General features: G+C 46.4%; 1 pseudogene; it reads left to right on the plus strand.

Annotated features, from left to right (window-relative positions):
- The first annotated feature begins 2,428 nt into the window (after nt 1-2,428).
- On the plus strand, nt 2,429-21,976 carry LOC142259774 (U3 small nucleolar ribonucleoprotein IMP4-like; annotated as a pseudogene).
- Nucleotides 21,977-23,813: the final 1,837 nt, after the last annotated feature.

The raw sequence follows: 23,813 nt of genomic DNA on the forward strand, positions 1-23,813 counted from the left end.
ACAGCGTGGCTCAGGGCTCATCCCAACTGAACGCCGGCCTCCTTAACCCTGGGCGTAACACTACTCAGACAACACAGGGTGAGGGAACCACAATAATTAGACTTTATTGGATCCCCAAACAATTAACGGCACATAACACATAACCAGCAAAACACACAAATGTAACAGGCAACAGAGTCTCACCCTTCCGCTGGCTCACCAGGGATTTAGAATGTCCATGCCTCACAGGTTCCAGGGCTACTCACTCCAGTCCAGCAGCACCCCGCTTTTGGCGGGCACCCACCGTGACCAGAATAACGCCAGATTTAGGAAGCTGTATGAGGTCTGTAAAGTCTGTAGCCAGGTGACCGGATTGTCCCAACCTGAGTGTCCTCCTTAGGTAGTCCTGGTATGATGTTACAATCCTGGCAGCCGGAGTCGAAATACCTAGGCTGTGGATATGGTCTCCAACCGGATCCGGAGTCCCTAGATTGAAGCCATAAGATATCCTGATCCTCTAGTCAGCTCCAAAGAGCTTAGACTGGATCCATCAACCTTCATCAACCCTGGTGGCTTAAAGAAGTCCCTTTTATAGCCACAGCCTTCCACTTAGATACACTGCGTCCTCATCGATTGGTTGGACAAGATCACCTCTCCCATTGGATGAATCTCAAGCTGCATAGACAATGTTCATTTAAATGATATGGGTAGAAAGACTGAGGGTGTACATGTAAACTGGGAGTCACCGACTAGACAATGGCTACTAAGGTAATTACATTATCAATACACAACTACAATACAATGGTTACTGGAAATGTCTGGAGAACAATACGTCTAGCTTTCAGTGGCCAACACAATTACATTGAGTCAACAAGAGTCTTGTAAAAACAATGAGGGACTTCTCCCCCATCTATAGACAATCTATCATGCTGTCTGGCTGGATTTTAAGAAACTTTAACCCATGAGAGTCCATGTCGTCACACTAATCCTCTCCTGTGTGATACTGTGTGCTGAGCTGTGTATCTAATCCTCTCCTGTGTGATCTGTGTGCTGAGCTGTGTATCTAATCCTCTCCTGTGTGATACTGTGTGCTGAGCTGTGTATCTAATCCTCTCCTGTGTGATACTGTCTGCTGAGCTGTGTATCTAATCCTCTCCTGTTTGATACTGTTTGCTGAGCTGTGTATCTAATCCTCTCCTGTGTGATACTGTCTGCTGGGCTGTGTATCTAATCTTCTCCTGTGTGATACTGTCTGCTGAGCAGTGTATCTAATCCTCTCCTGTGTGATACTGTCTGCTGGGCTGTGTATCTAATCCTCTCCTGTGTGATACTGTGTGCTGCGCTGTGTATGTAATCCTATCCTGTGTGATACTGTCTGCTGGGCTGTGTATCTAATCCTCTCCTGTGTGATACTGTCTGCTGAGCTGTGTATCTAAGCCTCTCCTGTGTGATACTGTCTGCTGAGCTGTGTATCTAATCCTCTCCTGTGTGATACTGTCTGCTGAGCAGTGTATCTAATCCTCTGCTGTGTGATACTGTCTGCTGAGCAGTGTATCTAATCCTCTCTTGTGTGATACTGTCTGCTGAGCAGTGTATCTAATCCTCTCCTATGTGATACTGTCTGCTGGGCTGTGTATCTAATCCTCTCCTGTGTGATACTGTCTGCTGAGCTGTGTATCTAATCCTATCCTGTGTGATACTGTCTGCTGAGCTTTGTATCTATTCCTATCCTGTGTGATACTGTCTGCTGAGCTGTGTATCTAATCCTCTCCTGTGCGATACTGTGTGCTGAGCTGTGTATCTAATCCTCTCATGTGTGATACTGTCTGCTGAGCTGTGTATCTAATCCTATCCTGTGTGATACTGTCTGCTGAGCTGTGTATCTAATCCTCTCCTGTGTGATACTGTCTGCTGAGCTGTGTATCTAATCCTCTACTGTGTGATACTGTGTGCTGAGCTGTGTATCTAATCCTCTCCTGTGTGATACTGTCTGCTGAGCTGTGTATCTAAACCTCTCCTGTGTGATACTGTGTGCTGAGCTGTGTATCTAATCCTCTCCTGTGTGATACTGTGTGCTGAGCAGTGTATCTAATCCTCTCCTGTGTGATACTGTCTGCTGAGCTGTGTATCTAATCCTCTCCTGTGTGATACTGTGTGCTGCGCTGTATGGTGTGAGCTCCTCTCTCCGGCCGCACAGACATCTTTTCCTCCCTGTATTATCTGTTCTCAGTCCCCATAATCAGCTCCTCTCCTTCTGACATTATCTTCTCACATGACCTTCCCAACCCGGAAGTAGTCATCCTCCTCTTGCGTCACTTCCGGATATGGTGCGACTGGGGGGAGCCATGTTTACTGAGGGCATCTGATCTCTGGTTGCGGATTGGTCGGCAGGACGGGGAAGTTGTAGTGATCGTTTCCACGTGTGAGAACCGGCCGGAACCATAGTGAGTACAGGCTGCGGGGTGATGCCCCGTATACAGAGGTGTCCCATACATACAGAAGGGGGGCCTGTATGTTTTGAGTTGTCCCCTTTTATGTAGAGGATGCCCCCATATATAGAGGAGGGTCCCTGTCTGTAGAGGGGTTTTATTTATATCTCTATCTGTATCTGTACAGGGGGTCTCCGTGTGTAGAGGGCGGTCCCACATCCGTACAGGGGGTCTCCGTGTGTAGAGGGGGGTCCCACATCCGTACAGGGGGTCTCCGTGTGTAGAGGGGGGTCCCACGTCTGTACAGGGGGTCTCCGTGTGTAGAGGGGGGTCCCACGTCTGTACAGGGGGTCTCCGTGTGGAGAGGGGGGTCCCGCGTCTGTAGAGGGGGGTCCCACGTCTCTACAGGGGGTCTCCGTGTGTAGAGGGGGGTCTTGCGTCTGTACAAGGGGTCTCACGTCCATACAGGGGGTCTCTGTGTAGAGGGGGTGTACCACATCCGTACAGGGGGTCTCCGTGTGTAGAGGGGGGTCTCCGTGTGTAGAGGGGGGTCTCCGTGTGTAGAGGGGGGGTCTCCGTGTGTAGAGGGGGGGTCTCCGTGTGTAGAGGGGGGGTCTCCGTGTGTAGAGGGGGGGTCTCCGTGTGTAGAGGGGGGTCTCCGTGTGTAGAGGGGGGTCCCACGTCCGTACAGGGGGTCTCCGTGTGTAGAGGGGTGTCCACGTACAGGGGGTCACCGTGTGTAGAGGGGGGTCCCCGTACAGGGGGTCTCCGTGTGTAGAGGGGGGTCCCGGGTCTCTACAGGGGGTCTCTGTGTGTAGAGGGGGGTCCCACGTCTGTTCAGGGGGTCTCCCTGTGTGGAGGGACATCCCCGTCTGTAGAGGGCCGGGACTGCGCGGCCCCCGGTGTCCTCGTGTTACACAGATGTAGCAGAGCTGAGCTCACACTCCCGGATGTTGCCTCCTAAACCTGATCACATGATCTCCATTTTACATGAGCCCCCCCCATTACAAAAGTCTGGAATGGAGCCTCCCCGCTGCAGGGGCCCACAGTGGACTGACAGGACCCCCATAACTACATAGATGTCGGCTCACCTTTCACCTCAGCATCTAAGTAGTTAAACAGCGCTCGCTCCAGTCTCGGTGGTGTCACCCGCTGAGGACGGAGCCTGCGCCGTACGTATATGATGGATGTTGGGGGGACGTTGCGCCCCGTACAGATGAGGCTGTTTGCAGAGTGTCGCTGCCCTGTGTGTCCATGGCTACTTCTCACTGGCTGATACTGGGCCATTGCTCGGGTCTGTGCCATATTACAGGGGTCTTAGGAGATTGGCCGGAGCGGTGGCCGAGCACGGTCCTCTCTGGTCTATACTGTGCTCCATATAACTGAATAGGATAACTGAAGTGAGCACTAATATATATATTATGAGTGCAAGCCAAAAAATACATACTATACAAAGGATAAGGCTGCACATCAAACATAGATAATGGTATAATGCCTCAAGCATATGGAAAAATATTGGAATATGCAATGAAAAATGCTACTTGCCAATTTGAACATGTGAATAATGAATTGCATACCTGCTATGAATATTAGGAAAAAGGAGATATTTAGCAATCGCATTGATCAATGTAACTGAGCCCCAAAGCCTCGTCAAGGCATATCTCTATATTGGGGTCCCTAGCTCTGTGACCCTAACTGTGTGTCATCTCATTGCAATTAAAAACTGCTGTGGGTGGAGAGGGGTAACTAAGGACTTTCTTATATAGGAGATGGAAAAAACATGGCCGAAAGGGGCGGAGCTGTGTTCACATTCAGAAAAAAAACTACATATAACTGAATAGGATAACTGAAGTGAGCACTAATATATATATTATGAGTGCAAGCCAAAATGTTTGATTTGTATGTTTGATGTGCAGCCTTATCCTTTGTATAGTATGTATTTTTTGGCTTGCACTCATAATATATATATTAGTGCTCACTTCAGTTATCCTATTCAGTTATATGTAGTTTTTTTTCTGAATGTGAACACAGCTCCGCCCCTTTCGGCCATGTTTTTTCCATCTCCTATATAAGAAAGTCCTTAGTTACCCCTCTCCACCCACAGCAGTTTTTAATTGCAATGAGATGACACACAGTTAGGGTCACAGAGCTAGGGACCCCAATATAGAGATATGCCTTGACGAGGCTTTGGGGCTCAGTTACATTGATCAATGCGATTGCTAAATATCTCCTTTTTCCTAATATTCATAGCAGGTATGCAATTCATTATTCACATGTTCAAATTGGCAAGTAGCATTTTTCATTGCATATTCCAATATTTTTCCATATGCTTGAGGCATTATACCATTATCTATGTTTGATGTGCAGCCTTATCCTTTGTATATTATATACTGTGCTCCAGTCACACTCCTCCTAGCCGCGCTCATGCCCCGAGACTCCACATATTACACCGGTATCAGGCCGGGCTTCCACTTAGCGATGGCCATAATTGCCCCCACAGAGACCCCTGCTCGCTCCGCTATGTATGTATACAGCCCAGTGACTAATCCTCCGTTGTCTGTAGCTGCGCAGGGAGGCTCGTCTACGCAGGGAGTACCTGTACCGGAAGGCCCAGGAGGCCAAACAGCACAGCATAGAAGACAAGAAGCAGTGGCTAAAACGAGCGCTCGAAGGTTAGTGCCACCGTGGTAGAGCTCAGACACGGAGCGTGCCGGATCCAGACACTGACCCCCCTCTATATCCACAGAAAACAGGCTCATCCCCACAGAGATCCGCAGAGAGGCCCTCACTCTCCAGAAACAGCTCGAGTTTGATGATGAAGGTGGTGAAGGTAAGAGCGGGGACTACAAGACCCAGCATGACCTGGCGTGCACACGTCTGCGTCGCATCATAACACAGATCTGTTGCCTTCTCAGGAGTGTCCTCGCACATGGACGATGAGTATAAGTGGGCCGGCGTGGAGGATCCAAAGGTCATGATCACAACCTCAAGGGACCCCAGTTCACGACTCAAAATGTTTGCTAAGGTATCTGGCACAGGGCAGTGCACCCCGACTTGTGGAAACGGGGTACAACTCCCAAACTCAAAAAGACCACCACAACCCAACCCTGACGGCATCCATGGGTCACGTCTCCAAAATATCAGGGCGTAATGTAGCAAGACTTGACCCCAAATATATACTTTCGTTTTATAAGACGCACCCCAAATTTAGGGGGAAAAAAATGGGGTCCGTCTTAAAATCCAGTGTCTTACCAGTGGGAGAGGGGGGCCACAAGAGGCAGGGGCGGTGGTGAAGTAGGGTGATGCTGCGGGCGGTGCGGTGGCTGTACCAGATGCTGTAAGCCAGGGAACATCCAGAAACTGTCTGCGGTGCGGGCTTCAAGGAAATGGCGGCTGGAGTCGGCGTGTGCACAGATTTAGCTCTCCGCTCAATGAGAAGCCGAGATCTTATCGTGCACGCGCCATTTTCCTTAGGTTCACTGCTGGGAGATCAGTGGACCGGAGGCGGCGCATGCGCCAATGAGATCTTGAGCCGAGAGCTCCATCTGCGCATGCGCCATTATTTGAAGCCCGCACCGCCGCCATTTTCAGGATGGCCCCTGCCTCTTTGCCCGCAATGAGCACTAGCACGGCGCCCGCAGCATTGCCCTGCCTCCTGTGACCATGCTCCACCACCTCCCGATAAGCTACATTCGGATAAGACGCACCTTTTATTTTCCTCCCAAATTTGTGCCTTATAATCCGAAAAATAAAGTAATAAGATGCAAACACGCAACAGACTACAACTCCCAGCATGCCGTCAGGACGAGGCGCTATCGTGTGATCTTACACTCTTGTTGTTCTCTAGGAGTTAAAGTTGGTGTTCCCCAATGCTCAGCGCATGAACAGAGGCAAGCACGAGATGGGAGCGCTGGTCCGGGCCTGCAAAGCCAACGAGGTCACTGGTCATCGTCCACGAGCACAGAGGCATGCCGGGTGAGCAGGAGGACCCCATAACAGTGGCATCATACAGTGTTACTGCTGATATCGTCACAGATAGGTGGTCTGTGATTCTGGTAGGGATGATGGGGATCATTGTGATCTGTAAAGGTCCGTGCAGCCGGAAAAGTGAGCTTATCTGCCTGATGTGAACTGCTCCCTAGCCTCATTCCACAGACGTGAGACACGAGCCCACCTTTCTCTGCAGTAATCTAGCGAACATGTTGTACGCTCATATCTTCCCCTTCAGTCCTGCGCTGTCGGCTAATGGACACCCCAGGACCACGTTCCAGTGGCGGGGATTTGCCATAGGAATACCCTTTTAAGGACCCCCATTCTCCGGGCTAGCAGAGAGCAGCAGTGAAGAACATTTTACCTTGGAGGACTGGGCACGGCTGTACATTACACAGGCGTCTATTGATTGCAATGAAAGTGGTGTAATACTTAGTGTGGCCTCTAGGAGCTGCTGCAGGGAAATGACACATTTGCTGCTGAGCTCTCCCAGATTGTAGGTGATCACTGATCTCTCTGGTGGAATCCACACTACCAGTGATCGGGGGTGGCTGCGGCTTTCACACTACGGTTTTTAGCACGCCTCATGAACGCTTTTTTGCTGCAAAAGCGAATCCTGTTTTTCTAAAGAGAAAAGCAAGTGCTATTTTACAGGATCCTGTCACTTGAAGTTTATGGGCGGGTATTGGAGTCATGATCGGGAGTGAGGGGAACTGATCGTGACACTGGAAATTCAGACGCAGCTGGGGGCAAAAGAGAGAGGAGAGAGGAAGAAAAGAGAGGGGAGGAGAGAGGAAGAAGAGGAGGAGGAGAGAGAGGAGAACAGGAGGAGAGAGAAAGAGAGAAGGAGGAAAGAGAAAGAAAAGAGGAGGAGGAGGAGGAGAGAGGAAGAAAAGAGGAGGAGGAGGAGGAGGAGAGAGGAAGAAAAGAGGAGGAGGAGAGAGGAAGAAAAGAGGAGGAGGAGGAGAGAGTAAGAAAAGAGGAGGAGGAGAGAGTAAGAAAAGAGGAGGAGGAGAGAGTAAGAAAAGAGGAGGAGGAGAGAGTAAGAAAAGAGGAGGAGGAGAGAGTAAGAAAAGAGGAGGAGGAGGAGAGAGAGGCAGTAAAGAGGAGGAGGAGAGAGAGGCAGTAAAGAGGAGGAGGAGGAGAGAGGAAGAAAAGAGGAGGAGAGAGGAAGAAAAGAGGAGGAGAGAGGAAGAAAAGAGGAGGAGAGAGGAAGAAAAGAGGAGGAGAGAGGAAGAAAAGAGGAGGAGAGAGGAAGAAAAGAGGAGGAGAGAGGAAGAAAAGAGGAGGAGAGAGGAAGAAAAGAGGAGGAGAGAGAAAGAGATGAGGAGAGAGAAAGAGATGAGGAGAGAGAAAGAGAGGAGGAGAGAGAAAGAGAGGAGGAGAGAGAAAGAGAGGAGGAGAGAGAAAGAGAGGAGGAGAGAGAAAGAGAGGAGGAGAGAGAAAGAGAGGAGGAGAGAGAAAGAGAGGAGGAGAGAGAAAGAGAGGAGGAGAGAGAAAGAGAGGAGGAGAGAGGAAGGAAAGAGAGGAGAGAGAGAGGAGGAGAGAGAGGAGGAGGAGAGGAAGAAGAGAGGAGGAGGAGAGAGGAAGAAGAGAGGAGGAGGAGAGAGGAAGAAGAGAGGAGGAGGAGAGAGGAAGAAGAGAGGAGGAGAGAGGAAGAAGAGAGGGAGAGGAAGAGAGAGGAAGAGAGGAAGAGAGGAGGAGAGAGGAAGAGAGGAGGAGAGAGAGAGAGAGGAGGAGAGAGAGAGAGAGGAGGAGAGAGAGAGAGAGGAGGAGAGAGAGAGAGAGGAGGAGAGAGAGAGAGAGGAGGAGAGAGAGAGAGAGGAGGAGAGAGGAAGAGAGGAGGAGAGAGAGAGAGAGGAGGAGAGGAAGAAAAGAGGAGGAGGAGGGGAGGAAGAAAAGAGGAGGAGGAGAGAGTAAGAAAAGAGGAGGAGGAGAGAGTAAGAAAAGAGGAGGAGGAGAGAGTAAGAAAAGAGGAGGAGGAGAGAGTAAGAAAAGAGGAGGAGGAGGAGAGAGAGGCAGTAAAGAGGAGGAGGAGAGAGAGGCAGTAAAGAGGAGGAGGAGGAGAGAGGAAGAAAAGAGGAGGGGAAGAAAAGAGGAGGAGAGAGGAAGAAAAGAGGAGGAGAGAGGAAGAAAAGAGGAGGAGAGAGAAAGAGAGGAGGAGAGAGAAAGAGAGGAGGAGAGAGAAAGAGAGGAGGAGAGAGAAAGAGAGGAGGAGAGAGAAAGAGAGGAGGAGAGAGAAAGAGAGGAGGAGAGAGAAAGAGAGGAGAGAGAAAGAGAGGAGGAGAGAGAAGAGAGGAGGAGAGAGGAAGGAAAGAGAGGAGAGAGAGAGAGAGAGAGAGAGAGAGGAGGAGGAGAGAGAGGAGGAGGAGAGGAAGAAGAGAGGAGGAGAGAGAGGAGAAGAAGAGTAGGAGGAGGAGAGAGGAAGAAGAGAGGAGGAGAGAGGAAGAAGAGAGGAGGAGAGAGGAAGAGAGAGGAAGAGAGGAAGAGAGGAGGAGAGAGGAAGAGAGGAGGAGAGAGAGAGAGAGGAGGAGAGAGAGAGAGAGGAGGAGTGAGAGAGAGGAGGAGAGAGGAAGAGAGGAGGAGAGAGAGAGAGGAGGGAGAGGAAGAAAAGAGGAGGAGGAGGGGAGGAAGAAAAAGAGGAGGAGGAGAGAGGAAGAAAAGAGGAGGAGAGAGAAAGAGAGGAGGAGAGAGGAAGAAAAGAGAGGAGGAGAGAAAAAGAGAGGAAGAAAAGAGGAGGAGGAGAGAGGAAGAAAAGAGAGGAGGAGAGAGAAAGAGAGGAAGAAAAGAGGAGGAGGAGAGAGGAAGAAAAGAGAGGATGAGAGAGGAAAAGAAAGAAAAGAGAGGGGGAGGAGAAAGGGGAAGAGGAAAATAGAGGAGAGAGGGGAGGAGAGAGCAGAGAAGAAAGAGGATAGAGGAAAAGAGAGGAGAGAGGGGAAGAAAAAAGGAGAGGGGAGAGAGAGCAGAGAAGAAAGAGGAGGAGAGAGAGGCTAGAGGAAAAGAGAGGAGGGAGAGAAAGGAGGGGAGAGGAGAAGAGAGGAAAAGAGGGTAGGAGAGAGCAGAGAAGAAAAGAGGAGGAGAGAGGAAAAGAAAGGGGAGGGAGAGAAAGAGGGAGAGGAAAAAAGAGAGGGGAGGAGAGAGCAAAGAAGAAAAGAGAGGATGAGAGAAGAGAAGAAAGAAAGAGGAGAGCGGGAGGAGAGAGAAGAGAAGAAAAAAGAGGAGAGAGAGGATAGAGGAAAGAGAGGGGAGGGAGAGAAAGGAGAAGAGGGAGAGGAGAAGAGAGGAAAAGAGAGGGGAGGAGAGAGCAGAGAAGAAAAGAGGAGAGTGAGGATAGAGGAAAAGAGAGGGGAGGGAGAGAAAGGAGAAGAGGGGAGAGGAGAAGAGAAGAAAAGAGGGGAGCAGAGAGGAGGAGAGGGGAGCTGGGAGGAGACGGGAGAGGAGAGGGGAGCAGAGAGGAGAGGGGAGCAGAGAAGAGTGGAGAAGAGAGCAAGAGAGACTGTGATCACGCCAGGCTGGTTTCCCGGCCAAACAGGATCCTGTCTATCAGTATAGCACCGTTCACATGCGTTTGCTGTATAGTCAGGATCCAGCGATTTTGCAGTATTTGGACGCAGCTCAAAAACACTACAAGGAGCGTTTTTGAAAAAAGTTAAAAAACTGCAAGTCGCTGGATCCTCATTATAACGCACGGAAACGCAAGTGAACGCATGTTGTCGCAAGTCCATTGCAAATGCATTGAAATGAAAACGCATTTGCACTGGATCCGTTTTTGTGTTAAAAACCGTTCAGGACGCATGTTAAAAAAAACGTAGTGTGAAAGCCGCTAACAAAAACAAAGCAGACCCCAAAACTATGTATGATTAGATTGTACTCGCTGATCAGATCACAAATACAGTTTGGTACATTGCAGAGCAGGGCGGGGACCGTGCGTCTCGGGTGACTACTCTGAGGCACGTTCCCGGTGGCTTCTCTGTGCCTCTGATCCTATTGGCTGTTGGGTCGTGTGTCTGTATATGGAGAGATCAGTCAGTCGTGGACTGAGAGAAGCCGTCACGGATCAGCCCCGGTTTGGTCAGTCTGTGGTCGGCCCTTTCACGTGAAGTCTTATAATGCTGCCAGACGCCCTGCCCAGGACCTTAGCAGCGTGAATCAGATGACGAGTTCCCTTTAAGTATCTGGATCTCTGCTGCACCTGTGTGTATCGGGCGCAGTAACTCACACATCATTTCCTGTTCTTTAGACGGGCTGATCGTCTGCCATCTTCCGTTTGGGCCGACCGCATATTTCACCCTCTGTAACGTGGTAATGAGGCACGATATTCCGGACCTGGGCACGATGTCGGAGGCGTACCCACACCTCGTCTTCCACAACTTCACCTCGCGGCTTGGACAGCGGGTGAGACCGGCTTCCTGGACCACCATATACATCAGTCGTTACTTTTCTAAACCTTTCCTTTCCTGCCTCCAGGTGTCCAATATCATGAAGTATTTATTCCCTGTGCCCAAGGATGACAGCAGGCGAGTGATAACTTTTGCAAATCAAGAGGACTACATTTCCTTCCGGTACGTGCTGTGGACCAGGGCTGGGTGATCAGCACCCACTGTGCCGGGGTCCTCCATAATAACCGCTGCTTCTTCCTGCAGGCACCACGTCTACAAGAAGACCGATCACCGCAATATTGAGTTGTCTGAGGTTGGGCCTCGGTTTGAGATGAAATGTGAGTAACAGTGAAAGATTTTTGCCAGGATCCGATTATCTCTTGTAGGATGAGCAGTGGTCTGCCATCCGCGGGTCTCAGGCTGGACAGAGTAGAGCCTGCCCGGTCCTGCGCACTATAAATGGTACAGACTGATCATTGCCATTAGTGAGGGGCTGTGATCTGGGCCCACGTCTTCAGCTTCGTAGGCTAGTTTCACACTTGCGTTGTTTTCCTTCAGTCGCAATCCACCGTTTTAGAAAACAGCGGAATCCGTTAACTGATTCCGCTGCTTCCCATAGACTTGTATGGACGACGGATTGCGACTGATGGACCTGTGTTGCTTCCGCTGGGCGACGCTGCGTTGCTTCCGCTGGGCAAAAGGAACGCAGCATATGACGTTTTTTTGAGCGGCGGAATCCTTTATTTTTCACTGCGCATGCTCATCATTTTTTTTTAATCACAGAAACTTTGTTCGGCCATCGAGAGACAAAACAATCAGTTGATCGCCCGGCAGCCGGCTTTTGAGAGCAATTGGCTGAGCGCCCGGCAGCCGGCTTTTGAGAGCAATTGGCTGAGCGCCCGGCAGCCGGCTTTTGAGAGCAATTGGCTGAGCGCCCGGCAGCCGGCTTTTGAGAGCAATTGGCTGAGCGCCCGGCAGCCGGCTTTTGAGAGCAATTGGCTGAGCGCCCGGCAGCCGGCTTTTGAGACTGCTCAGCTGATCGCCCGGCAGCCGGCTTTTGAGACTGCTCAGCTGATCGCCCGGCAGCCGGCTTTTGAGAGCGATCAGCTGATTGCCCGGCAGCCGGCTTTTGAGAGTGATCAGCTGATCGTTCACAATAGTCTGCCGCCGGTAAAACTGTAAAAAAAAAAAAAAAAAGCAGATTCCGTTAGTTGTTTTGTACGATCCGTTGCGCCACTTTATGCAACGGATGCCGTTCAACCCAAGTGTGAAACTAGCCTTACAAGTGCAGTGTTTACAATATGATGGTGACCTCAATATAGCGGAGATCTGAGACTTCAGACGTGATCAGTAGCTTTTTGAGCTCATAGATTCCCATCACCCAATTTCTGGTCCAGAAAAGCATTTTTTTTTTCCCCCTTAACGTGGTTTCTGACGGGATGGTCCAATTCATCATTTGTGTATATTGTACGCCCCTTTTCATCTTTTTTTATCTGACATTTTTGACCCAAACTACTTAAAATAGTACATGGGATTCAAGAATTTTGCACAAAGCAAAAAAACTGCAACTCTTTAGTGGGAAATGTAACATTACGGGTAACACACGGGTACAATCTGATGTCATCACCCCTCCCCCTTCCTTTCCAAATGACTTGGTGGGATGAGAAGTATTATCACTGTTCAAACAAATATGTTGTAATATGATTTTATGTTCTAATAAAAATTTAATGTTTAAAAAAAAAAATAAATGTCACAAAACAATTGCCAAAATAACTGGTGTATATAAAATCACTCGGGAGGGGGGGCTGGAGTGGGGTTAAGATGAATTTTTCCAACCATTTAAAAGTTTATTTCCCTGACTTTGTGTAAGACGTCTGCAGAAGCCGCAATGACAGTAACAATCTGAAAAGAAACCTTAAGGCCCTGTGCGCACTAGACATTGACTTTTTCTAAGGGAAAATCCGGACCCTCTGAAAGAATCCCGCACCTGCGCTAAAAAACGCACCAAAACCGCAACGAAATCCGCATGCTGTTTTTCCGCAGATTGGTCCCTGCGGAGTTTTACCATTATCTATGGCAAAAACTGCAGGTGCCTGCGGAAAAGAAGTGACATGCACATTAATTCCACAGGTATAAAAAAACCGCAGCATTTTTTTTAAACCCATAGGTTTTGCTGGGGAATGACTGTAGCAATGTTAAAAACATTTTCTGCAGCAAATCTGTGGTAAAAGCCGAGGCGTGTGCACAGGGCCTTAAAAAGCAGCAAATAGTTTGATGAATTTGTCGCAAACCACTGTCACTAAGGGAAGAGTCGGACGGGGATGGCAGGCTTGGACTGGCCGGCGGCTCTCCCCACCCGAGCACAACGGCCTCATGCTCCTCTATGCAGCAGTCACTCTTTGGTGGGGAGAGCCGCCGGCCAGTCCAAGCCTGCAATCCCCGTCCGAGTTATACGATCGTCCGACTCTTCACAGATTAAGGCTTTGTGCCCACGGGACTCTGTACCAGTGGATTTTGCTGCTGAAAACCTGCGGATTTATCTGGATTTTCTAGATAAATCCGGAGGTTTTAGCAAGTACAGACACTCCCCATGTTATCCTATGGGACATGGGGAGTGCTGTGTCCATGCTGCGGTATGTGCGGCTGCAGAATATGATGCAGATGTCCCACAGCTGCATGTAACTGCATGTCAATTATTCCTGCAGAAATATCTGCGGATGTCCCACTATGGAGATAGAGGCCGGGACTTCTGCAGGTAAGCAGCATGAATATCCGCAGGTTTACCGCAGATAATTCACTGGAATCCCGCAGCTACCATGTTTCCCCAAAAATAAGATCTCCCCCGAAAATAAGACCTACCAGGAGTTTTCAGGGAAGCTTTAATATAAGACATCCCCTGAAAATAAGACCTAGCCACGGTCAATAATGAAGTGTCATGCAGCGGTGAAAGAGTAAGGCTAAGTTCACATTTCCGTTGATTTGTATCAGTCACATGCGTCACTTGACGCATGTGACTGATGCGCTGTTCAACGCTATACAACGGATGACAAAGAACAGAATTCTTTGTCGGATTCCGTTGTGTGCGGGGGGCGGAGTTCGGGGGCAGAGCCGAGCGGGGGGCGGGGCCAGGCGCTGAGGATGTCAGTGAAAGTGCTGCGATCTGCATGGCTGGGGACAGGTGAGTGTATGTGTGAATGTGTGTATGTGCATGTATGTATGTGTGTGTGCACATGCAAAGTGCGGGAGGGGGCGGAGCCGAGCAGGGGGCGGGGCCAGACGAGGGTGTCAGTGGCAGTGCTTGTCTGCATGGCTGGGGACAGGTGTGTGTGTGTGTGTGTGTGTGTACATACATGTGCGGAGTGCGGGAGGGGGCGGGGCCGAGCGGGGAAGTGTCGGCCTCCCTGCACACGTAACCAGCCTAAATATCGGGTAACAGCAAAGCACCCGATGTTTACCTTGGTTACCCGATATTTACCTTGGTTACGGGCCTACACCGCTTAGCGCTGGCTCCTTGCACCGTAACCAGGGTAAATATCGGGTAACCAACCAAAGCTGGTGACGTGTGCAGGGAGCCAGAGAGCATGCGCAGCGAAATCCGACGGATCTCGCTGCTCAAAAAACGTTACATGCTGCGTTCCCCCCGCCCGGCGGTCAGTCGTTCCACGACTGATCAGTCGGGCGGAGGGTGCAACGCAGCATCATCAGTCACAATTGGCTGCTCATACAAGTCTATGGGAGCAGCGGAATCCGCTAAACGGATTCCGCTGTTTACAAGAGCAGCGGATTGTGACTGATAGATTTTAGCGGAAATGTGAACTTGTCAAGGTCAGAATGACGATGATGATGATGATGAGACTCAAAGGATCTCTTGATATCCGGCTGCTGCTTCTAATTAAAATGTCATGTGTGCACACGAGAATGAAAAATAACTGCACAGCAAAGTCAGTTATGTCTATCTCCATGACTGGCTCTTGACCAAGTGTGTTCTTTATTGTTTGAAAGAAACTCTAGACCAAACAGTAAGGGGGTGTGAACAAAAGTTTTAGTCCAATCAAGTATCGTAAGTCAGGGCTTCATGACGTAGAGAGATCTCCATATTCTCCGTTGATTGGTCAGTCTAGGATCCAGGAATTTCTTTGTCGATCTGTCTTGGGTGGAGAACAGGAAATGGTGGCCATCTTCAAGCTATACATATATATATATATCCTAGTATACACTGAGTTTAAGGAAAATACACTGAATATACAATATACATATATACATGTTAGTAAGAAACAAAAGCATTCACAAATATGTGTGTTAGTTCACATCTACTGAACTATATAACTGAGTCTATGAAATGGCTGAATTAAGTATTTTTGGATACTCAATTCTTTATCCTCAACAGTCCCCCCTAAAGACTTACTTCTGCCATTTCTGAATTCTAAGGGTACTATGTTCCCTTAGGAAGAGAGGTAGGAAGATCTGTTGAAAAACCTGCCTAACTGAACGTTGAAACATGGGCGGAAAGGGGAAAGGGGTTTTCTTCACCGGTTTGAGACCAAGGACTCCTAGGCGAGTCCTCACCCTTTGTAGTTGGACTTTCCCATGTCTCAAGGTTCTCTAAGTCCTCTCTTCTAACTGTTCTGGCAATACTGGTCTAAAACTGTACAGGGTTTTCTGAAAAGGATAAGTATGAGCAGAACGCTCAGTGCAGCTCTGGTTGATTAACCCTTCTACAATGCGAGGTGTGGATCCATAGATGTTTCTGTGGTTGGATCAGCTCCTCTAGTGTTGACTCATGGCTCTTTCTCGCTTGTCCTTTAGGATCAATCAGTCTCCTGCCTGGAGACCATATGCTAATAGCTCTGATTTAAGATCTGGAATTATAAAATACACCTGATTATCACACTATTCAATCAATTATATAAAAATATACATGTCTATGCTAAACCAAAAAACATCTTACATAAAGACCTGCTTATTGGAAAAAGAAAACAAAACATATACATTTTGTACACGATTTACTAGTTTCCACTTTTCTATAAAATATACACTTTTTGTAAACACATTTTTCTTACATACCACCTTCATGTGCTTCTCAACAATAATGTCGTTTTCTGCACTGGAATGCCTCTGACCAAACCTGGAGAGAAATTTACACAACACGCACAGACTTGCATACAACGTGCTCATGATATACATCTATAATCAGTTTGCAGTCTCTAAGAATGGGTAGAGTAGGTGCAGGGTGTTTCTACGGACTCTTTACAGTTTTTTTCTCACTTCGTTCTAGGCAATTGTCTCACAAGACTGGGTGAATCTGCCCACCTGGGTACTGAACCCGGTGTCACCAAAGCACACGCTGACAATTGTCTTTCACAGATGTTACCTGGGCCATCATTAAGAAGAGCTCTCATGGCAGAGAAAGCTTACCACCCTTTGTCCACAGACCTTCCTCAGTCAGCTGGCTCCCTGCATGTCACAATCCATTCCTTGTTGTATCGCTTGTTCCTGTAGGGATTTAAGAACACAAGGAGTGACAGAAGTCACTGACGTGACCAATGTCACCAAGGCATGGTCGGTATTGGTGAAAGACTCTCAACTCTAGGCCCGTTCACTGCTTCTTGGTCAGCTGCACCTGTGCAAGGATCTTCATCCGAATCCATCAGCTCAGATCTAGACTTTCTTTTCGGCATACCTAATTCATTTGACAACAGGAAAAAAAATCTACAACCTACATACACCTCTAAAGACTCTTACCCACTCCTGTTCTACCCATCTAGAGAGGGCATTTAATGCATCACTGTCTCCTGTATCAATAGGATTGGAGGGAGTGGTCGAATTTAGACTACCTCATGTGGTGTAAACAGCAGCATATCCAGTGCAGAATCGACCACCATCTGGTTTCATCTATAAAAACAAAAACTAAAAAATATACATTAGATCATTCTTATAACTTCATCTCTGATCATAATACAGTTAGTGGTCATCTATACTTCACATGACTGAGAATACTAAATAAATAAACAAACAAATAAACAAATAAACATATAAGACAAGACTTTCCTATTTCAGTTAACAGATATACCTCATAGTAATCTAATAAACATAACTTATGGGAAAAAGGTCAGCTTCAAAACCTATCTAATATGCCTGCTGCACCCTCCAAGAAACTGGAGAATATAATTAATACCTTATTCCCCCCTTGTTTAATTGTTTATTTACCAATATGGCAAAATTCAACATTTTTATACTGGTATTCCCTAAAAGAAAAGATAAAACAGCAGGTAATAAATTAGCCACATACTAAAACCTAAAATGAACAAACACTGAAAATAACGTACATCTCACAACAATATACATTACTGGGAAATTTTAAAACTTTACAATAAACAACACTGTATCCATAAAGAAAAGAAAAACCTTTCATAGTAGAAACGACTGAGACATGATGAAATGACAGCTGTGACTGGGCGACTAACTGGCAAAAAATATATGAATGGTTTAGAAATAATCGTAAAAACAGAAAAGGTGATAGTCACAAAATAAAAATATATTGTTCAAATAAATCGCCATTAAACACAAAACAACACAAATTATATCGCACATCCCATAAAATTTAATATTCCCTATTCAGGTATAAACAGCAAACTAAAAATGGGAAACCCTGAACTCTAAGGGTTAAACCAAACTTACGTCACTATTGGAGAGAGACACATTCCATTCTTACTTCTTAAAAGTGAGAGAGGAAGAAGGAAAAAAAACTCATCCTTTGTTATAACAAAGACGTAGCAGGGAACACATCCATTACCCATATCTACATTGAATGCATTATACATTTTTCCTAATTCCTTTTTTACAAATGGATTTGATACATTTTGACATCAGTAGGGGTAAGTCGTTTACAATTTTTGTTTTAAATTAACTAACATAATACAAAGATATATATATATTTACCTTCCTCTATTTTATTTTATGATATAATGCTGCAGGACTTCTAAAATACCAATTGATTTTATGTGAACAGATCTTTCCACATCAATTCTGTAAAAGTTTCACTTACTTATCTTTGACTTGCATTTATGGGATAACTGAGTAAACAAATATACTATTTATGCTTATTCAAATGTGTTAGTCATATATACCAGAGAACACCTCCCACCGGGGATGGGTGGAGAGCTTTGAACAAAGAGCCATTGCGAGGGGTGTGGCTTATGAGGTGTACTGCCATCAGTGGGTGTAGCAAGACGGCTGCCACAGGAAGTTCCAGGCACCTGACTTCCGGGTGTAGCATCCATGTTGTGACTCCCTGGGTGTACTGGGAGTGGCTGGAACTACGTAGTAAACCAGGGATTCTTTAGTGCCTGTAAATTTGCATTCCAGCATACAAAGGAGAGATTTGATTAGCACCAGATATGATGACTTCTAGAGCAGAACAATGAGGCACCGCTAGAGAAACACATTTAGTGATTCTACAAACAGCAACAGACAGTGAATGAGGTCTTTGTTCTTCATTATAAACTCACTACAGATTAATCTGAACTTCAATACATGGGTTGCAGCCTGCCATCTAGTGGTAGTCCAACGATATTACACAACTTTTTTGCAATCCTTTATATTTTTCCCGTTTTTTGTAACTAGGGCGACAGCGTTCTCAGCTTCTACTAAAAACAACATATTTATCCTTTGAACAGAGTATACAGTGCTTAATTGGACCGGCCGGCTCCAACCGAAATTCTTTCCCGTCTCGTTATGAAGACCTACCGCCTCATAACAGTGACTCACGTTTAATACGCAAGGGAATACGCTAATTCCGACACTTTTACCTTAACTACAGTGAGTTCCTTTCCCGCCTCGTCTGCCACGCAGACAGTGACATGCGCCTAACCGCAGGGGAATACGCTAAATCCACTTTAAGTTAACAGAACCCTTCCCGCCTCGTCTATTATCTATCCAACACTCAATATTCAATATTTAATATTTAATATTCAATATTTAATATCTGATGTTTAATATCTAACAAACAGTGGCTGTGTCCGCAACACAGGGGAATCGCTAGTTCTCATACTTCTGTTCAAAAACAAACAAGTTAAAAAAACTGAAAAATGCATGAACCCGTTAATTTCTCTCTAATACAAACCGAAATAACACTTGTTTTTCTTTCAAATCATTACAACTTAATGTAGTATACAAAGGCTGCAGCCACCTCCTGTATATTAGCCCACTGACCCCTCCTCTCTCCTCGCTCCAAAGAGCTGCGCTGTTTTAACACCCGGTATCTGCCTCTTCACCCTCCACCCCCCTTGCTTCTTAGCTAAAAGACAGCAGAGACCGAGCTGTGTAACTTGATCTCCGCTCTGTCTCAAGCAGCTGGTGGACATATGGCCCCCACCTTTTTGCTTCCTCTGAGTGTAAGAATGTAAAGATGTAGCTGCTTCAGTGGGCTTCTGCTCCCCCCCCTCGCATTCTTTGTTCTCAATAGAAAGACTGTCATGGATATCCCTGGGCTGAACCAGACCCCCGCAGTCTGCCTCTTCGCTCTCAGTGAAGAAGAAAAAAAACTGCAGGCAGTGGGCGATCGACAACCCCCCCCCCCCCCCCCGCTTTCTCACAGAAAAAAGCCAGCAGCTGCATCGCAGCTGCATCCCCAGCCCCCATCCTCTCTCCCTCCAGTGAACAACAACAGACAACCAACTCTCCGAGAACCAAACAGAGAAACCACAAGCCTGACCAACTATACACTTTATACAAATAAAAACAGCTACTCAAGAAAAAGCCCCCCATTTCTAATTACAGACAGCCGGATACTTTACAACCTACCCCTAGCCCCTATGGGGACTGGGTCCTTCTAGCCCACCGGCGGGTGACAGTCACACCGTTAGGTCTCCGGTGCACTACCATTCTCCGGACTAGTGACCACCCACTTTCGCCAGGTGTCTCTCGATCCACAGGTAAAACAGCACACACAATGTATATGATGGTTACCTGCGAAATGAAGGGTGATCAATCCTATCAAGCGACACCTGGATACTTGTGGAGTAGCCCCCAGACGTCCGGAAAATGGAAGCTCTGACTCACCCTTTACGGTAGTCCCATCTGGGGTGCCAGCTGTCAAGGTCAGAATGACGATGATGATGATGAGACTCAAAGGATCTCTTGATATCCGGCTGCTGCTTCTAATTAAAATGTCATGTGTGCACACGAGAATGAAAAATAACTGCACAGCAAAGTCAGTTATGTCTATCTCCATGACTGGCTCTTGACCAAGTGTGTTCTTTATTGTTTGAAAGAAACTCTAGACCAAACAGTAAGGGGGTGTGAACAAAAGTTTTAGTCCAATCAAGTATCGTAAGTCAGGGCTTCATGACGTAGAGAGATCTCCATATTCTCCGTTGATTGGTCAGTCTAGGATCCAGGAATTTCTTTGTCGATCTGTCTTGGGTGGAGAACAGGAAATGGTGGCCATCTTCAAGCTATACATATATATATATATATATCCTAGTATACACTGAGTTTAAGGAAAATACACTGAATATACAATATACATATATACATGTTAGTAAGAAACAAAAGCATTCACAAATATGTGTGTTAGTTCACATCTACTGAACTATATAACTGAGTCTATGAAATGGCTGAATTAAGTATTTTTGGATACTCAATTCTTTATCCTCAACAAACTTAGCCTTAAAGACACTGCATGACACTTCATTTTAGGCAGCGGGCACCCCCAGAAGAGAGAAGACAGAAGAAGAACGCTGATCATACTCACAAGAAGCCGACCGGGAGCAGGTGAGCGCATCAAGGTCCTGCAGCGGAACACACACACACACACACACACACACACACACACACACATCAGATCACACATCAGATCACACATCAGATCACACACAATCACACATCAGATCACACATCAGATCACACACACACACATCAAATCACACATCAGATCACACATCAGATCACACACACACACAATCACACATCAGATCACACATCAGATCACACACACACACACACACACACATCAAATCACACACACACACACACATCAAATCACACATCAGATCACACATCAGATCACACATCAGATCACACACACACACACACACACACACATCAGATCACACACTCACAACATCCGGCGATATCGCTTGCTTCTCGGCGGCGAACTGTGCGTGCAGTGACCTTCCAGGACCTGTCGGAGGATCACATGGCCGGAATCATGAGGTGTCTGGATGTTGTGTGTGTGTGTATGCAATCGGATCTGTGAGTGTCGGCAGGAGGCAGAGGAGCACGGCGTGCAGCACAGCTGCTGGGACCGCCCACCGGAGGGCACAGGGAGAAGTGATGTGTGTGTGTGTGATCTGATGTCAGCCAGACGCAGGGGAGCACAGCTGCAGGGAGATCTGATGTGGTGTGTGTGTGTGATCTGATGTCAGCCAGACGCAGGGGAGCACAGCTGCAGGGAGAAGTGATGTGGTGTGTGTGTGTGATCTGATGTCAGCCAGACGCAGGGGAGCACAGCTGCAGGGAGATCTGATGTGGTGTGTGTGTGTGATCTGATGTCAGCCAGACGCAGGGGAGCACAGCTGCAGGGAGAAGTGATGTGTGTGATCTGATGTCAGCCAGACGCAGGGGAGGCATGCAGCGTACCTGATGGGAGATCACAGGAGGATCTGGGAGCCATACAGACGCCTGGGGCTGGTAAGTATGACGATCCTGGGATGGGGGAAGTCTGCTTTTTGTGGGGGGGGGGTAAACTTACCCCAAACCATGTCTCCTCGAGAATAAGACACCCCATGAAAATGAGACCTAGCGCTTTTGTCAGGGCAAAAAAAAAATATAAGACAGTGTCTTATTTTCGGGGAAACAGGGTATGTATAGCAGCGGATTCCGGGGATCAGCTGCGGGAAACCTGCGGATATATCCGCGAGTACAGTGTCCCGGGGCCACATAGCCTAAGAGGTTTTCATGTAGAAACCCCTGTGAAATGCTGTGATGTATCAGGGCCCCAGTGTCAGCGCTCCGTACTTATCACCGGCTGTTACTCTTTGCAGTGTACATGATAAAGCTGGGCACCCTGGAGAATGAGGGCACGGCAGAGGTGGAGTGGCGCTGGCATCCATACACCAACACCGCTAAGAAGAGGAAATATCTCACCAATGAATAGTATTTGTGTGTTACCTGTAAATAAAGATCTTTATATAAGGACGGGACGTGGAGAATCTCTTCAATGTAACTTATTTTAATGTGTAAACTGTAACCTACAGAGAACAAGTAACTGAATAACCACTAATAACTGCTAATAACCACTAATAACTGCTAATAACCACTAATAACTGCTAATAACCACTAATACCTGCTAATAACCACTAATAACTGCTAATAACCCCTAATAACTGCTAATAACCACTAATACCTGCTAATAACCACTAATACCTGCTAATAACCACTAATAACTGCTAATAACCCCTAATAACTGCTAATAACCCCTAATAACTGCTAATAACCACTAATAACTGCTAATAACCACTAATAACTGCTAATAACCACTAATAACTGCTAATAACCACTAATAACTGCTAATAACCCCTAATACCTGCTAATAACCACTAATAACTGCTAATAACCCCTAATAACTGCTAATAACCCCTAATAACTGCTAATAACCACTAATAACTGCTAATAACCACTAATAACTGCTAATAACCCCTAATAACTGCTAATAACCACTAATACCTGCTAATAACCACTAATACCTGCTAATAACCACTAATAACTGCTAATAACCCCTAATAACTGCTAATAACCCCTAATAACTGCTAATAACCCCTAATAACTGCTAATAACCACTAATAACTGCTAATAACCCCTAATAACTGCTAATAACCCCTAATAACTGCTAATAACCCCTAATAACTGCTAATAACCACTAATAACTGCTAATAACCCCTAATAACTGCTAATAACCCCTAATAACTGCTAATAACCCCTAATAACTGCTAATAACCACTAATAACTGCTAATAACCCCTAATAACTGCTAATAACCACTAATAACTGCTAATAACCCCTAATAACTGCTAATAACCCCTAATAACTGCTAATAACCCCTAATAACTGCTAATAACCACTAATACCTGCTAATAACCACTAATACCTGCTAATAACCACTAATAACTGCTAATAACCCCTAATAACTGCTAATAACCCCTAATAACTGCTAATAACCACTAATAACTGCTAATAACCACTAATAACTGCTAATAACCACTAATAACTGCTAATAACCCCTAATAACTGCTAATAACCCCTAATAACTGCTAATAACCACTAATAACTGCTAATAACCCCTAATAACTGCTAATAACTGCTAATAACCCCTAATAACTGCTAATAACCACTAATAACTGCTAATAACCCCTAATAACTGCTAATAACCACTAATAACTGCTAATAACCCCTAATAACTGCTAATAACCCCTAATAACTGCTAATAACCCCTAATAACTGCTAATAACCACTAATACCTGCTAATAACCACTAATACCTGCTAATAACCACTAATAACTGCTAATAACCACTAATAACTGCTAATAACCCCTAATAACTGCTAATAACCCCTAATAACTGCTAATAACCACTAATAACTGCTAATAACCACTAATAACTGCTAATAACCCCTAATACCTGCTAATAACCACTAATAACTGCTAATAACCACTAATAACTGCTAATAACCACTAATAACTGCTAATAACCCCTAATACCTGCTAATAACCACTAATAACTGCTAATAACCCCTAATAACTGCTAATAACCCCTAATAACTGCTAATAACCACTAATAACTGCTAATAACCACTAATAACTGCTAATAACCCCTAATAACTGCTAATAACCCCTAATAACTGCTAATAACCACTAATAACTGCTAATAACCCCTAATAACTGCTAATAACCCCTAATAACTGCTAATAACCCCTAATAACTGCTAATAACCCCTAATAACTGCTAATAACCACTAATAACTGCTAATAACCCCTAATA

This window comes from Anomaloglossus baeobatrachus (assembly GCF_048569485.1).
Source record: "Anomaloglossus baeobatrachus isolate aAnoBae1 chromosome 9 unlocalized genomic scaffold, aAnoBae1.hap1 SUPER_9_unloc_4, whole genome shotgun sequence".
NCBI lineage: Eukaryota > Metazoa > Chordata > Amphibia > Anura > Aromobatidae > Anomaloglossus > Anomaloglossus baeobatrachus.